Source organism: Bos mutus, chromosome 13, assembly GCF_027580195.1.
Source record: "Bos mutus isolate GX-2022 chromosome 13, NWIPB_WYAK_1.1, whole genome shotgun sequence".
In the NCBI taxonomy this organism is placed as follows: domain Eukaryota; kingdom Metazoa; phylum Chordata; class Mammalia; order Artiodactyla; family Bovidae; genus Bos; species Bos mutus.
Window position 1 is genome coordinate 74,704,360 of NC_091629.1, and position 16,289 is coordinate 74,720,648.

At 42.6% G+C, this 16,289-nt stretch overlaps 1 protein-coding gene across 3 annotated transcripts in view; it reads left to right on the forward strand.

Moving 5' to 3' along the window:
* The first annotated feature begins 9,951 nt into the window (after window positions 1-9,951).
* Window positions 9,952-16,289, forward strand: part of TASP1 (taspase 1) — a 318,253-nt gene continuing 311,915 nt past the window's right edge. For all 3 annotated transcript variants that reach the window (XR_011466633.1, XM_070381969.1, XM_070381968.1), the window contains exon 1: window positions 9,952-10,021. The gene's annotated coding sequence lies outside the window, so the exon portion shown is untranslated. The remainder of the gene's footprint in view (window positions 10,022-16,289) is intronic.

The window sequence follows — 16,289 nt, forward strand, 5'->3', positions numbered from 1 at the left end:
CCAAAAAAACTACAGATTAATTAGTGATTGGAATATGGGATGCCATGGTATTATCCTCTCTACTTAAAAAAAAATCTTCGAAAATTTCTATAAGAAGTTTAAAAAGTTATAGCTTAATATAGAAATTTCCTTCAACATCATCCTCATTCTTAAAAGAAACATTGAAACAGACGCTAAATACATTCATTACACACCCCACCCTTCCCCGCACATCAGGCACACTCTTCTTTGAAAAGATTATAAGGAAGGAGAAATGGTCTCGGTTCTAGACTATATAAAAGTATAAGGGTTAACAGTTCCAAACAAACGATATGCTTTAAGTTTACTGAAACAGCATTGAATTCACAGAAACAAGCAATATTGTATGGGTAGATAGTAAGGGAAAATCATAGGGAGGGGAAGATCCTGACCGATCCTCTTATTTTAGGCAGGGATCTTCCTGACCCAGGGGTCAAACCCAGGTCTCCTGCATTGCAAGCAGATTCTTAACCATATGAGCCACCAGGGAAACCCCTATTTTAGGCAAAGTTACACTCAAAGCTCCCTGGACAGTGAACATCTGTAGTTTTCATAGCCTAGTGTTCATGTATATATATAATGTATACATATATATACACACATCGGAGAAGGCAATGGCACCCCACTCCAGTACTCTTGCCTGGAAAATCCATGGACGGAGGAGCCGGGTAGGCTGCAGTTCATGGGGTCGCTAAGAGTTGGACACAACTGAGTGATTTAACTTTCACTTTGTACTTTCATGCCTTGGAGAATAGTAAGTATTATTATTTTTAATCCTGGAGTTTAAATATTGAACAAAGAGATACAAGTAGCAGAAACAGATGACATCGATTCATCCCATGATTGCATCTGGAAAATCTTGCCCATCAGCTCTTGCAAGATAGTTAGAACTTCTCTGGATCTTCTCTTTTCTGAGAGCTTTCCCTTTGTTTCTGTGAGTTACCCCATTCATTCGATACATTCATATTTTGGCTTTACTTAGCAAAGGAGATCTTGGTCATATGCAGCCACTGAACCATTACTGAGCATGGCAGCTTGTCTCCAAGAATGCTGTCCTCAGTCCCCCAGCCCTCTCTACTGGCATGGGCCATTGTCCCCATCAACACGTGGAGGGAATGACACACTCCTTTATTTTTTTAACTTTTTATTTTGCATTGGTGTATAGCTGATTAACAATATTGTGATAGTTTCAGGTGAACAGCAGAAACTCAGCCATATATATGTGTGGTATCCATTCTCTCCTAAACTCCCCTCCCATCCACGTTGCCATATAACATTGAGCAGAGTTCCCTGTGCTATACACTAGGTCCTTGCTGGTTATCCATTTTAACTATAGCAGAGTATACGTGTCCATCCCAAACTCCCTATTGCTTTCCCCCATCTTTCCCCTTGGCAACCGTAGGTTCATTCTCCAAGTCTGTGAGTTTGTTTTATTAAATAAGTTCATTTGTATCTTTTTAGATTCCACATACAAGGGATGTCACGTGCTATCTCTCTTCCCCTGGACACACTCCTTCAAATTGGACCTCCCCTTTGACTGGCCTTCTGTATGGTGTTAAATGGCACTCTGCTAGTTCTGGGTCTAGTTTAAGAGGACTGGTGGTGTTCACTTATGCTTAGAATGCTTATGCAAGGGCTCAGTCAGCTGCAATGTATGAGGTCCAACTGGACTGTGACCTCCACGTTGCAAGAGAGCCCGAGTCCTATGGAGAGGCTGCAGATGGAGAGAGGCCCCACTCTTGCCCAGCTGTTTGGGTTACACCAGCCCAGGCATCGGAGGTGAGTGAAGCAGTCTTCAGATGACTTAGCTTTAGATGTCCTGTAACTACAATAGCGCAAGAGACCCCTGAGTGAAAACTGCTCACTGATCCCAGTCAACCTCTAGTACTGTGAGCATAAAAATGTGGGTGGAAATGTTGTGGAATCTGGAATCACAAAACACGCCTCAGAGGGCACTCAAGACAGTGGAATACAGTTTATTATGCCAGCAGTCCAAGGGCAATCAGTTCCCAACAAGGCCCCTGATGTTTCTCAGAGGCCCAGTTTTATACATGACTGGTTATATGCTAGCAACCTCTTTGTTGTATATGATTGAGTTTTACAAGTAGGTGCTAGGAAACCAACAATTAAGGTTACAGGGCGGGGGGCGGGGGGGGGGGAACAATGATTATACACCAAGGGGGGATGTCTCCATGGTTAATCTAACAGGGGCAGCCTGACCTCAACTATAACCTCCGTTTGTCATCTGTAGGGAGGGAAGTCTCCAGGAGACCTGGTTTTCACTAGCAATGGTTTCCTCACTCTTGGGCAGGGTTTAGGCCCAGTTTATATCCTGTCTTTAAGACAGATGACAGGCTTCAAGATGGAGTCTCTCCTGCTTTCTTCACACTGGCCCCAACATAACTCAAGAAAAGACACCTACTAGAGAGTTCCCTGGTGATCCAGTGTTTAAGAATCCACCTTGCAATGCAGAGGAATCAGGTTTAGTCCCTGGCTGGGGAACTAATATCCCACATGTCATGGAGCACTAAGCCTGCGTGACTCAACTAGAGAGTCCATGTGCCACAAGGAAAATCCCACAGGATGCAACTAAGACCTGACAAGTCAAATAAATAAATCAATATTTTTTAAACAGGCACAGACTAGAATGTTCTTAGCAACACTGTGTGCATTAGTTCCCCAGGACTGCTGTAACAAAGTTCCATGAACTGGGTGGTTTAAAACAAGAAAAATCTATTTTCTCATAGTTCTAGAGGATAGAAATTCAAAATTAAGGTGTCAGCAGAGCCATATTCATTTTAAGACCTTGGGTAGTATGGAGCCCTACGTGGAGGTCATAGGGCAATAAATCCAGAATTAGTCACGTTCCATGGCAACCATTGTCATGATCCATCTTGTTTGTCAGGAGCCATCCGGCCCCTCTAACCAGCCAGTTCTTGTCTCCATATTAGGCAAAGTGGGCACCAAAAGACCTCCAATCAATGACTTAATCCCACCCCTCCCCATAGGAATTTTCTTTGTCCTGAGACTATAAAAATTGGCTGCAAGCCCATGAAAGGGGCTGGTTCTCCCTGGTCTATCAGGATGGTGGCTTGCTGTCTTTGCAGTGGCCTTCACCACTTCAGTCCTTTGTTCTCAATAAATTCTCTCTCTTCTAAAATACTCTGTGCCTGGAAATTATTTTCCAACCTGCACTTGGACTGCCACAACAGGTAGAACCCATCCTTGCTAACTTCCGGTGTTCGTTTTTGACTTCTGGCGTTCCTTGGCTTGCAGTTCCATCATCACTCCAGTCTTTGGCTCTGTTGTTACGTGGTGTCTGCTCCTCCTGTCTGTGAAGCCTGGGCCAATTTTCTGGCACTATCAATGAGAGAGCCTTTCCTCTGTCTTCCAACAATATTCTCCTTGGTTTTTTTTGAGCCCTACTGCAGCATTCTCAAGGCCTTTTGAAGAGTGCAAGATTCCATTCTCCAGGGGATCAAGGCCTTACAGGCGTCTGCTAACATTCTCTGGTAGGATCCGCTCCCACCTTTGGTCTTCGAGGAGTCTCAAAGCCTAGGCCATGTGCTTTACTTTTGTTATGTTATTATGTTATTTTATTAGGACAGATTCCATTTGTTTTGTTATTATGTTATTTTGTTAGGACAGATTTCACTTCCAAGTAACAAAATCTGTTACAGTTACTCCTGCAATGTAATTAACTGTTACTATTACTATGTAATAAACCTTCCATCCTATTCCTAGAAGTCAGTGGTAGAAAAGTAACTAAGAAAAAAAGCTACTCAGGAGCTGTAAACTGTGGTACTGTTAGAGCCTGTGATCAAGTACTGGTGGAAGCATAAAAACCCAGAGGTGTAAAACAAAAACCATTTGATTATACTCATGGGTTCCATGCGTCAGGATTTGGAAAGGACACGTGTCTTGACTTGCCTCTGATGACTAAAATCTACACTGGGAAACACACAAACCACCTTCAGTAAGAACAGAAGGCTGGACTAGGCTCTGGAGTCTTCCAAAGGCCCATTCCCTTGCTGGACTGGCACTTGGTGCTGGCTGCTGGCTGGGCTCTTACCCGGGGCTGTTGGTCATCTTATATGTGGTCTCTTCATGAGGCCGCTTGGGCTTCCTCAGAGCATGTTGGCTGGGATTCAAGGGTAAAGCATTCTAAGAGAGAACCACAAAGAAGCTGCATTGCTTTTGTGACCTCTCCTAGAGTCACTTTTCCTACAAGTCAGAAGCCAGCCTGGATTCAAAATGAGGAACATGGACATAGGTTTAGAGGGGAGAGATATTAATAGGCAAATATGACCATCGTCACTACTGAGTTAGAAAATGATTAGCTGCCCACAGACTACAGGCTACAATTCAAACTCTGCAGAATGGTGTAAGGCTTCCATAATTTATTCTCACATAATATCCAGCACTTCCTTCTACTTTATGATCCCAGGAATAAGCTGTTTAGAGTTCCCAGAATTCAGTCTTTTGCAGGCTTCTGTGTTTTTACGTATTCTGTTCTCTCAGCTTGAAATGTTTGTCTCTTCTTTCCAGCCTCTTCTCTATTCTTGTGCTTTCTCAAATACTCTTATATGTCACATTTTTTATAGTCAAGTACTAAGTGGAGAAGGAAATGGCACCCCATTCCAGTACTCTTGCCTGGAAAATACCATGGACAGAGGAACCTGGTACGCTACAGTCCATGGGGTCGCAAAGAGTCAGACACAACTGAGCGATTTCACTTTCACTTTCACTAAGTGCTTGCTCATTGCAGTTACTACAATGCCAATATGCTAAATATTTTACATGCATTACATTAATTACTCTTGGACAATTCCATGAATTAGGTATTGTTATTCCCATTTTCTGGATAAGTAAAACAAAGTTAGGAAAGATTATGTAACTTGTTCAATATTAGGCACCTAGTAAGTGGCACACCTAGGAGATAGACCCAGGTTTATTTGATTTCAAAGTCCCTCTAAATACTACTATCCTATACAGACTAAATTTATAACAATTGTATCAGTGGTTATTCAGCTTTTTGGTCTCAGGACACTTTTGTGCTCCTAAAAATAATTGAGAATACTCCAGATACTTGTTATATTTGTTCATATTTACTATACTCAAGATACACCCAAAATGTAAAATAGTATTTTTATTTAAAAATAAAATAAATCCATTGCATGTTGCATAAATGACATATTTTTAGTAAGTAATTATATTTTTTGAAAACAAAAAATAGTAGAAAAGTGTTATTTTTGCTACTGCAAATTTTTTTGTCTGGCTAAAAAAAGCTGGCTCTATTCTCCTTACTGCCTCTGCATTCAATTTGATGTTATATGTTGTACTGGCTGAAGTATATAAAGAAAATTCAGCCTCCCACAGACTGTAGCTGGAAAAGGAAAGGGTATTTTAATAGCCTTGTCGGATAATTGTGTATATACTGTGAGAGTATACCAACACTGGACAACTTGTGGGCATTTAAAAGTCAATGGCAGTATGAAATTTGAAATCCCATCTATAAACTTTTTGTATATTTCATGCTCATAAGAGAATGAGAATAGAAAGATAAATAAGCATTTTAGTATTATTATAAAACAACAATTTGATGGTAATGATCCCCTGACACGGTGTGTGGACCCAACACATATATACACACACATGTCTGTGTGTACATAAGATCTCTACTGAACATTATTTGAGGGTAAGTTGGGTTCTTTTGTCTTTCTATGTGTTCACGTGTAGCCGGTACAGCTGTTTCTCAGTGTGCTGCCTTCAGGGATGCATGTGCTGAGCTCATGTTACTGATCTCTCTGGTCCTCCAACCCTCCTTCCAAGCCTTCACACTCTCAGTACCTCTCATGTATAATGCATAGGATCTAATTATATGTTTAATACATGAATGCCTATATTATAAAGGATTTACCTTCTAGTTATCAACACCATCCCCATGGAGAAGAAATGCAAAAAAGCAAAATGGCTGTCTGGGGAGGCCTTACAAATAGCTGTGAAAAGAAGGGAAGCAAAAAGCAAAGGAGAAAAGGAAAAATATAAGCATCTGAATGCAGAGTTCCAAAGAATAGCAAGGAGAGATAAGAAAGCCTTCCTCAGCAATCAATGCACAGAAATAGACGAAAATAAGAGAATGGGAAAGACTAGAGATCTCTTCAAGAAAATTATAGATACCAAGGAAACATTTTATGCAAAGATGGGCTCGATAAAGGACAGAAATGGTATGGACCTAACAGAAGCAGAAGATATTAAGAAGAGGTGGCAAGAATACATAGAAGAACTGTACAAAAAAGATCTTCATGGCCCAGATAATCACGATGGTGTAATCACTCACCTAGAGCCAGACATCCTGGAATGTGAAGTCAAGTGGGCCTTAGAAAGCATCACTACAAACAAAGCTCGTGGAGATTATGGAATTCCAGTTGAGCCATTTCAAATCCTGAAAGATGATGCTGTGAAAGTGCTGCACTCAATATGCCAGCAAATTTGGAAAACTCATCAGCGGCCACAGGACTGGAAAAGGTCAGTTTTCATTCCAATCCCAAAGAAAGGCAATGCCAAAGAATACTCAAATTAAGCACACAATTGCACTCATCTCACACGCTAGTAAAGTAATGCTCAAAATTCTCCAAGCCAGGCTTCAGCAATATGTGAACCATGAACTTCCAGATGTTCAAGCTGGTTTTAGAAAAGGCAGAGGAACCAGAGATCAAATTGCCAACATCCACTGGATCATCAAAAAATCAAGAGAGTTCCAGAAAACATCTATTTCTGCTTTATTGACTATGCCAAAGCCTTTGACTGTGTGGATCACAATAAACTGTGGAAAATTCTTCAAGACATGGGAATACCAGACCACCTGACCTGCCTCTTGAGAAACCTATATGCAGGTCAGGAAGCAACAGTTAGAATTGGACATGGGACAATAGACTGCTTCCAAATAGGAAAAGGAGTACATCAAGGCTGTATATTGTCACCCTGCTTATTTAACTTCTATGCAGAGTACATCATGAGAAACGCTGGACTGGAAGAAACACAAGCTGGAATCAAGATTGTTGGGAGAAATCAATAACCTCAGATATGCAGATGATACCACCCTTAGGGCAGAAAGTGAAGAGGAACTAAAAAGCCTCTTGATGAAGGTGAAAGAAGAGAGTGAAAAAGTTGGCTTAAAGTTCAACATTCAAAAAACTAAGATCATGGCATCTTGTCCCATCACTTCATGGGAAATAGATGGGGAAACAGTGGAAACAGTGACTGACTTTATTTTTCTGGGCTCCAAAATCACTGCAGATGGTGACTGCAGCCATGAAATTAAAAGACGCTTACTCCTTGGAAGGAAATTTATGACCAACCTAGATAGCATATTCAAAAGCAGAGACATTACTTTGTCAACAAAGGTCCGTCTAGTCAAGGCTGTGGTTTTTCCAGTGGTCATGTATGGACGTGAGAGTTGGACTGTGAAGAAAGCTGAGTGCCAAAGAATTGATGCTTTTGAACTGTGGTGTTGGAGAAGACTCTTGAGAGTCCTTTGGACTGCAAGGAGATCCAACCAGTCCATTCTAAAAGGAGACCAGTCCTGGGTGTTCTTTGGAAGGAATGATGCTGAAGCTGAAACTGCAATACTTTGGCCACCTCATGCGAAAAGTTGACTCATTGGAAAAGACTCTGATGCTGGGAGGGATTGGGGGCAGGAGGAGAAGGGGATGACAGAGGATGAGATGGCTGGATGGCATTACTGAGTCGATGGACGTGAGTTTGAGTGAACTCTGGGAGTTGGTGATGGACAGGGTGGCCTGGTATGCTGCAATTTATGGGGTTGCATAGAGTCGGACATGACTGAGCAACTGAACTGACTGACTCGCTGACTATACAGCACGAATTTTCTAAATTTCAATAACAGTTACTCCAAGAGCAAACTGGACATTTTTGGTTTATTTCATACCATGTGTCATTTATTTGAGAAAGAAGTTTGAGTCTTCACATATTTTCAGGTAACAAGCTGAATGTAATTTTTTTTTTCCAAGTATCATTTATGGATCTTACTATTACTTACTACTTTCCTAAGTACTTCATGTAGCTTAGTTTAGTCCACAGAACAACTCTATGAGAGATTTTATTGTTATCCTCATTTTACAGCTGTGGAAACTGAGTCACAGAAAGATAGTAAATCGTTCAAGGTGACTCAATTAGTAGGTGATAGGGTTGAGATACCAACCCAGATTCTCTTGGTTCTAGAATCCTTGTTCTTAAGCACTGCACTACCACTATCTATTCTGCAATAAACACTGTTTCTTTTTCTTCTTATTTAAACCATTTAATATAGGGCCCTACATTTCCTTTTAAGTCCAAAATTCTGTCTTTATAGATAACTTTCACAATAGACCTTTTAAATACTATTTTATTTTTGTTTGTAGAGAAGAATATTAGCAGAAAAATATGTTGGAGAACACAAAAGTTAATAAAATGGATTTGGAATTACTGGAAGTTGAGAAGTCTTTCCTGTACATTTAACACATACTTTCATCTAGGAATTCCAGGGGAATCCGTTCTGCTGTCTCACTCCCATACTAGCCCCAGACTGTCTTCCCGACTTCCATTCTTGATTGCTGGCAGTACATGTCTTTATGGCTCCCCTTTCTGGAGGTACTCCTTCCATCACTCTCCCCATTCCACCTCTGCAGTTAGGCTAAAGAGAAAGTCCCTCTGGTTCAGTGGTTCTCAAATTTTAGGTGCGTCTGAATCACTTGGATGGCTTGTTAAAACAGATCTTTGGGTCCTAAACTATTGCCCAAATCTTGGCTCTCTGTGCATCAATGCCAAACAGAAATATAGAAATAGAATTATAGAGGGGAAGGAAAGAGTGGTTTTATTACATCGTCAGGCAAAGGGGAAACCCAGTAGGTCTCAAGAACTGTGTCCACCTCACTGGTGAGCAGGGAGAGGTCATAAAGTCAGGAAAGAGTATGTGATAAGGATCAAGATAATAGAGTCTTCTTTTCTTCTTCTGCAGTTTCAAAAGGGTGGGGTTGCTGACAAGATTAGGGTGTGTGCAGGGTCCTAGGTGGTCCTCTCCTAATCTTGAAGACCCCCTCTGGTCTCTTTAACCTTGCCTCAGGTGGTTTCCTTGCTGTTTCTCCTTTGATCAGCAACTATCCTGCCCTTTTGAACTCGGAGAAGGTCATGGAGGAGAGTCTTAGGTACAGAATGGGGGACAAAAAGTCCTCCATGCCCAGGAGCCCCGCAGGGCCCTGTTACGCCCGTAGAAAACCCAAAGTTTCTGACTGAGGAAGTCTGAGGTGTGGCTCAAGAATCCATATTTTTGGTAAGATTCCATGTGATGCTGAAGCTGCTCAGGTGAGGGCCACACTTTGAAAACTATTAAGTACAGAATAGGTTTAATGGTGGTTACATGGTAGATGATTCATGTTAATAGTTACAAGAAACATGAAAGAGATTACATGTTACTATCAATAGGTCTTGGTTTTAGATGCTAGATGGTAAAAGAAAGGCCACTCCCACTTTCATTCTCCCCAGAGCAAGGCTAGCCACTGTCTCCCACGTGTAATTCAGGCAGAACTCTAGATATCCCTACGGTGTAGTGGGGAGGGGAGGGCTGCAAGGATTGGATGAAATTAAGCTTGTCAGTGACACCTCAGTAAGTGGCGACTGGTTTAATTTGACATCACGTTGCTAGGATACCGACCACTCTGATCAGAAGATCACAGCCTTCCGGCCCATTAAGGGGCTGGGAGAGACAGGCGAGGGCGCTTGCGCAGCTCAAAAGGCGGCTCCAGGTGGGGTCTTCCCGGCACCTCTGCGGCCAGGTGAGCCGCGCCAGAATAGGGGGCGGGGCAGAGCCGCCTGTGGGCGGCTGCTTCCGGACACGTGGCTGCGCTCGGACCCAATGGGGGAGCTTGACGTCACCCCCGCTTCCTCACCCTGGCAACGGGCGGGTGGCTACTTCCGGTGCTCTGAGGGCTCTGGGCTGATGCGGGTGAGTGTCCCTCCTCACGCTGTCCGCGCGGCTGCGGCCGCCGCGCGCTCTCTCTTCCCCGGCGCCGCGCGCTCCCCAGGACGTGCTCTCTGGGCCGGGGGCGGGCGGCGCGCAGGATGCTCCTCGCCGGGGGCGGTGCCGGAGGACGGGACCCGAGGCGTGCCTCGTCTCCGAGCCCTGGTCGCGCGTGGGGCCCGTCCCGGCGCCCTCTCCCAGCGGCTGCGGCCCGGCGGTCTCCTCCCCTCTGCGGGGAAGGGGCCGGCTGTTTTGGGGGAGGGGGTCTTGGCAGTCCCTCACGCTCGGTGCGGTCTCGGGCTGCGGTTTCTCCGAGTTCCAGGTTCCGGGAGAGCCGGGAGTGTGCGCCCCGGGCGTGTGTAGCCGGTCGGGGCGGAGCAGCCCCGTAGTGTGTTAGAGCCCCGCGGGAAGTTAGCGTTTACTGCTTAGCTGGAGAAGGGAGAGGAAAGGACCTAGAGGATGGAGCAGGAGTAACCTGAGAGGAGGGTGGGGAACAGGAATTGGAGGTGCCTTGGAAATAGAGGGCATCGTGTTTCCGGGAGGAGGGAGATCAGCTTCATTCGCCTCTGGAGGGGAGGGAAGGGGAATGCCAAGTATTTTTGGGGACCGTGTGACTGGGATCACTGTACAAGAAACTAAGGAATTTTTATACACTTGGGAGTTTAATAATTTGCTTTTGTGTTTGAATAAAGCTCGCCTCTCCCCACCCCCCGCACTTATAAAAAAGCAGTGCATGCTTATTAACGAATATTTGGAAAATGCAGAAATATTTAAGAAGAGATCATCTGTGATTCCACCAGCCCAGCATTTTGATCTTTCTACGTTTTAAAAAGTTGCATATACTTAACCTACATAAGATTGTGAAAGTGAAAGTCGCTCAGTCCTGTCTGACTCTTTGCAACCCCATGGACTCTACAGTCCATGGAATTCTCCAGGCCAGAATACTGGAGTGGGTAGCCTTTCCCTTCTCCAGGGGATCTTCCCAACCCAGGATCGAACCCAGGTCTCCCACATTGCAGGTGGATTCTTTACCAGCTGAGCCACAGGGGAAGCCCACTTAGGATTATAGTGTATATAAAATACGATTATCGCTAAGAAGCATATGTTTTGTACATTGCGTCTGTTGCATGAATTTTTTGAGATATTATAAAATTCCACCCTTTTAAATTTAAATTTCAGTGGCTTTTAGTATATTCACAAAGTTGTGCACCCATTATCAGTATCTAATTCCATGACGTTTTCATCACCTTCAAAAAAACTCTGTACACATTACAGTTGCTTCTCATTAGATCTCCTTTCCCCTTGTTCCCCCATCTTTTGGCAACCAGGAGTCTACTTTGTGTCTATGGATTTTCCTATTCTGGACATTTCATGTAAATGGAATCATACAATATGGGGCTTTTTGTTGTCTTGCCTTCTTTCACTCAGCATAGTGTTTTCAAGGTACATCCACTTGTATTATGTATTAGGACTTAGCCTTCTTTTTATGGTCGAATAATATTCATTATATAAATATGCCACATTTTGTTTATCCATCATCAGTTGATGAACATTTGGATTGTTTCCAGTTCTTGACTGTTATGAATAATTCTGCTATAAACATCCAGGTACAAGTTTTTGTGTGAACGCGTGTCTTCAGTTTTCTTAGCTGTATACCTAGGAATGAAATTGCTGGGTCATGTGGGAACTGTTTATCTTTTTGAGAACTGCCAGGTGTCTTCCAGGGTGGCCTGCACAAGCGGGATATAAGGGTTCTGATTTCTGCTTATCCTTGCTGGTATTTATTCTGTCTTTTTGATTATAGCCTTCTGTTGGTTGGGAAATGGCATCTTGTAGTTTTGATTTGCATACCCTTGATGTCTGATAATGTCGAGTATCTTTTCTTTGTGCTTACTGGTCTTTTATATGTCTTTGGAGAAATGTCCATTCAATTCCTTTGCCCATTTTTAAATTGAATTAAAATTTTTTTTAAAGAAAATTTTAAGTTGTATGAGTTCTGTATATAGTCTGGACACAAGTCCCCTTTCAGATTTGCAATATTTCTTCCATTCCATCCCCCCACCCCCTGCCATTTTGTGGAGTATCTTTTCACTTCCTTGAATGGTGTTCCTTGAAGTGCAAAAGTTAAAAATTTTGGTGCAGTCCCGTTTATCTGTGGGTTTTGTTGTTGTTTGTGCTTTTGGTGTTATGTGTAAAATCATTGCCAAATCCAAGTTCATGAAGGTTTACTCTTTTTTTTCCCGTAAGTTTTATGTAGTTTTAGCTCTTACATTTAGGTCTTGATCTATGTAGAGTTAATTTTTGTATATGGTGTGAGGTAGGAGTCCAATTTTATTCTTGTGCATGTGACTCTCCAGTTTTCCCAGCATCGTTTGTTGAAAAGACTGTCTTTTCCCCATTGAATGACCTTTGGCACCTTAAAAAAAAAAAAAAACAAACAGTTGACCATAAATACATAGATTGTCTAAGTTAGGTATTTAAGTCACTCCGAGATTTTTGTTTTTCTAAATTATCCTATGTTAAACACAGCTTAAAAGGCATAAAGCTTTTTCTGTATTTAAAATTATTTTGGTAGAAAGTGTCCTCAGAAGTGGAATTACTGGGTTAAAGATGAAATAAGTATGTTTTGGAGCTTATTTAATGAGGAATTAAAGCTTCAGTCTCATAATAAGAGCAACAAATCGCTTCATCAGCTGCTATAGCTTAAGGGCTGGATTTCTCTAAAAGCCTTTGCTGTAAGATGAATGGATTCCATGACTTCCTTCCTCCTTCAACTGCTTCTAAAAGGCTCAGTAAACCTAGAGTGAAAACCTTCAACACCAGAGGCAAACACGACATGTGGAAGTCTTCTAAATGGCTGAAAAAAAAAGAAATAGTGTCATCATATGCTGTAGGAATATGAAACAATATTTGAGAGAAATGGAGTCAAGATTTAGACCTTAAATCAGTGCCATGAAAGTCCCTGAAGCAAAAACAGTGTTTTATTCTGAATTTCTCTTCTGGCCTTGATAATCAAGTTAACGTACATTCATCTTGTTCACAGAGACAGCGAACTTAAATCTTCTCTTTTAGTAAATCAGTTCAGTTCAGTTGCTCAGTCATGTCCGAATCTTTGCGACCCCATGAATCGCAGCACGCCAGGCCTCCCTGTCCATCACCAACTCCTGGAGCCTACCCAAACCCATGTCCGTTGAGTCAGTGATGCCATCCAGCCATCTCATCCTCTGTCATCCCCTTCTCTTCCTGCCCCCAGTCCCTCCCAGCATCAGGGTCATTTCCAATGAGTAAGCTCTTCACATGAGGTGGCCAAAGTATTGAGTTGCAGCTTCAGCATCATTCCTTCCAATGAACACCCAGGACTGATCTTTAGGAAGGACTGGTTGGATCTCCTTGTAGTCCAAGGGACTCTCAAGAATCTTCTCCAACACCACAGTTCAAAAGCATCAATTCTTCAGTGCTCAGCTTTCTTCACAGTCCAACTCTCACATCCATACACGACCACTGGAAAAACCATAGCTTTGACTAGACGGACCTTTGTTGGCAAAGTAATGTCTCTGCTTTTTATATGTTATCTAGGTTGGTCATAATTTTCCTTCCAAGGAGTAAGCATCTTTTAATTTCATGGCTGCAATCACCATCTGCAGTGATTTTGGAGCCCCCCAAAATAAAGTCTGACACTGTTTCCACTGTTTCCCCATCTATTTTCCATGAAGTGATGGGACAAGATGCCATGATCTTAGTTTTTTGAATGTTGAGCTTTAAGCCAACTTTTTCACTCTCCTCTTTCACTGTCATCAAGAGGCTCCTTAGTTCCTCTTCACTTTCTGCCATAAGGGTGGTGTCATCTGCATATCTGAGGTTATTGATATTTCTCCTGGCAATCTTGACTCCAGCTTATTCTTCCTCCAGCCCAGCGTTTCTCATGATGTACTCTGCATAGAAGTTAAATAAGCAGGGTGACAATATACAGCCTTGATGTACTCCTTTTCCTATTTGGAACCAGTCTGTTGTTCCATGTCCAGTTCTAACTGTTGCTTCCAGACCTGCATATAGGTTTCTCAAGAGGCAGGTCAGGTGGTCTGGTATTCCCATCTCTTTCAGAATTTTCCACAGTTTATTGTGATCCACACAGTCAAAGGCTTTGACATAGTCAATAAAGCAGAAATAGATGTTTTCTGGAACTCTCTTGCTTTTTGATGATCCAGTGGATGTTGGCAATTTGATCTCTGGTTCCTCTGCCTTTTCTAAATCGAGCTTGAACATCTGGAAGTTCAGGGTTCACGTATTGCTGAAGCCTAGCTTGGAGAATTTTAAGCATTACTTTACTAGCGTGTAAGATGAGTACAGTACAGTTCAGTTCAGTTCAGTTGCTGAGTCGTGTCCGAGTCTTTGCGACCCCATGAATCGCAGCACGCCAGGCCTCCCTGTCCATTAGCAACTCCTGGAGTTCACTCAAACTCATGTCCATCGAGTCGGTGATGCCATCCAGCCATGTCATCCTCTGTCGTCCTCTTCTCTTCCTGCCCCCAGTCCCTCCCAGTATCAGAGTCTTTTCCAATGAGTCAACTCTTCGCATGAGGTGGCCAAAGTATTGGAGTTTCAGCTTTAGCATCAGTCTTTCCAAAGAACACCCAGGACTGATCTCCTTTAGAATGGACTGGTTGGATCTCCTTGCAGTCCAGGGGACTCAAGAGGCTTCTCCAACACCACAGTTCAAAAGCATCAATTGTTCAGTGCTCAGCTTTCTTCACAGTCCAACTCTCACATCCATACATAACCACTGAAAAAACCATCGCCTTGACTAGACAGACCTTTGTTGGCAAAGTAATGTCTCTGCTTTTGAATATGCTAATTAGGTTGGTGAGATGAGTGCAATTGTGTGGTAGTTTGAGCATTCTTTGGCATTGCCTTTCTTTGGGATTGGAATGAAAACTAACCTTTTCCAGTCCTGTGGCCACTGATGAGTTTTCCAAATTTGCTGGCATATTGCGTGCAGCACTTTCACAGCATCATCTTTCAGGATTTAAAATAGCTCAACTGGAATTCCATCACCTCCACTAGCTTTGTTCGTAGTGATGCTTCCTAAGCCCACTTGACTTCACATTCCAGGATGTCTGGCTCTAGGTGAGTGATTACACCATCGTGATTATCTGGGCCGTGAAAATCTTTTTTGTACAGTTCTTCTGTGTATTCTTGCCACCTCTTCTTAATATCTTCTGCTTCTGCTAGGTCCATACCATTTCTGTCCTTTATCGAGCCCATCTTTGCATGAAATGTTCCCTTGGTATCTCTAATTTTCTTGAAGAGATCTCTAGTCTTTCCCATTCTGTTTTCCTCTATTTCTTTGCATTGATCGCTGAGGAAGGCTTTCTTATCTCTCCTTGCTATTCTTTGGAACTCTGCATTCAGATGGGTGTATCTTTCCTTTTCTCCTTTGCTTTTCGCTTCTCTTCTTTTCTCAGCTATTTGTAAGGCCTCCCCAGACAGCCATTTTGCTTTTTTGCATTTCTTTTCCATGGGGATGGTCTTGATCCCTGTCTCCTGTACAATGTCACGAACCTCATTCCATAGTTCATCAGGCACTCTTTCTATCAGATCTAGTCCCTTAAATCTATGTCTCACTTCCACTTTATAATCTTAAGTGATTTGATTTAGGTCATACCTGAATGGTCAAATGGTTTTCCCTACTTTCTTCAATTTAAGTCTGAATTTGGCAATAAGAGTTCATGATCTGAGCCACAGACAGCTCCTGGTCTTGTTTTTGCAGACTGTATAGAGCTTCTTCTTTGGCTGCAAAGAATATAATCAGTCTGACTTTGGTGTTGACCATCTGGTGATGTCCATGTGTTGAGTCTTCTCTTGTGTTGTTGGAAGAGGGTGTTTGCTATGACCAGTGCATTCTCTTGGCAAACCTCTATTAGCCTTTGCCCTGCTTCATTCCATACTCCAAGGCCAAATTTGCTCGTTACTCCAGGTGTTTCTTGACTCCTACTTTTGCATTCCAGTCCCCAATAATGAAAAGGACATGTTTTTTGGGTGTTAGTTCTAGAAGGTCTTGTAGGTCTTCATAGAACTGTTCAACTTCAGCTTCTTCAGCATTACTGGTACCCAGTTTAAAAAAAAAAATCAAATATAAAAAGTTATTAGATAGAGAAAAATCAAGTTTCCCTTTCATCCTTGCCCCTCCCTCTTCTCTAGTCTCCCAGTACTCTTAGAGGGATTTGCGAGACTATTATTTGTGTCTGTGTTGGCT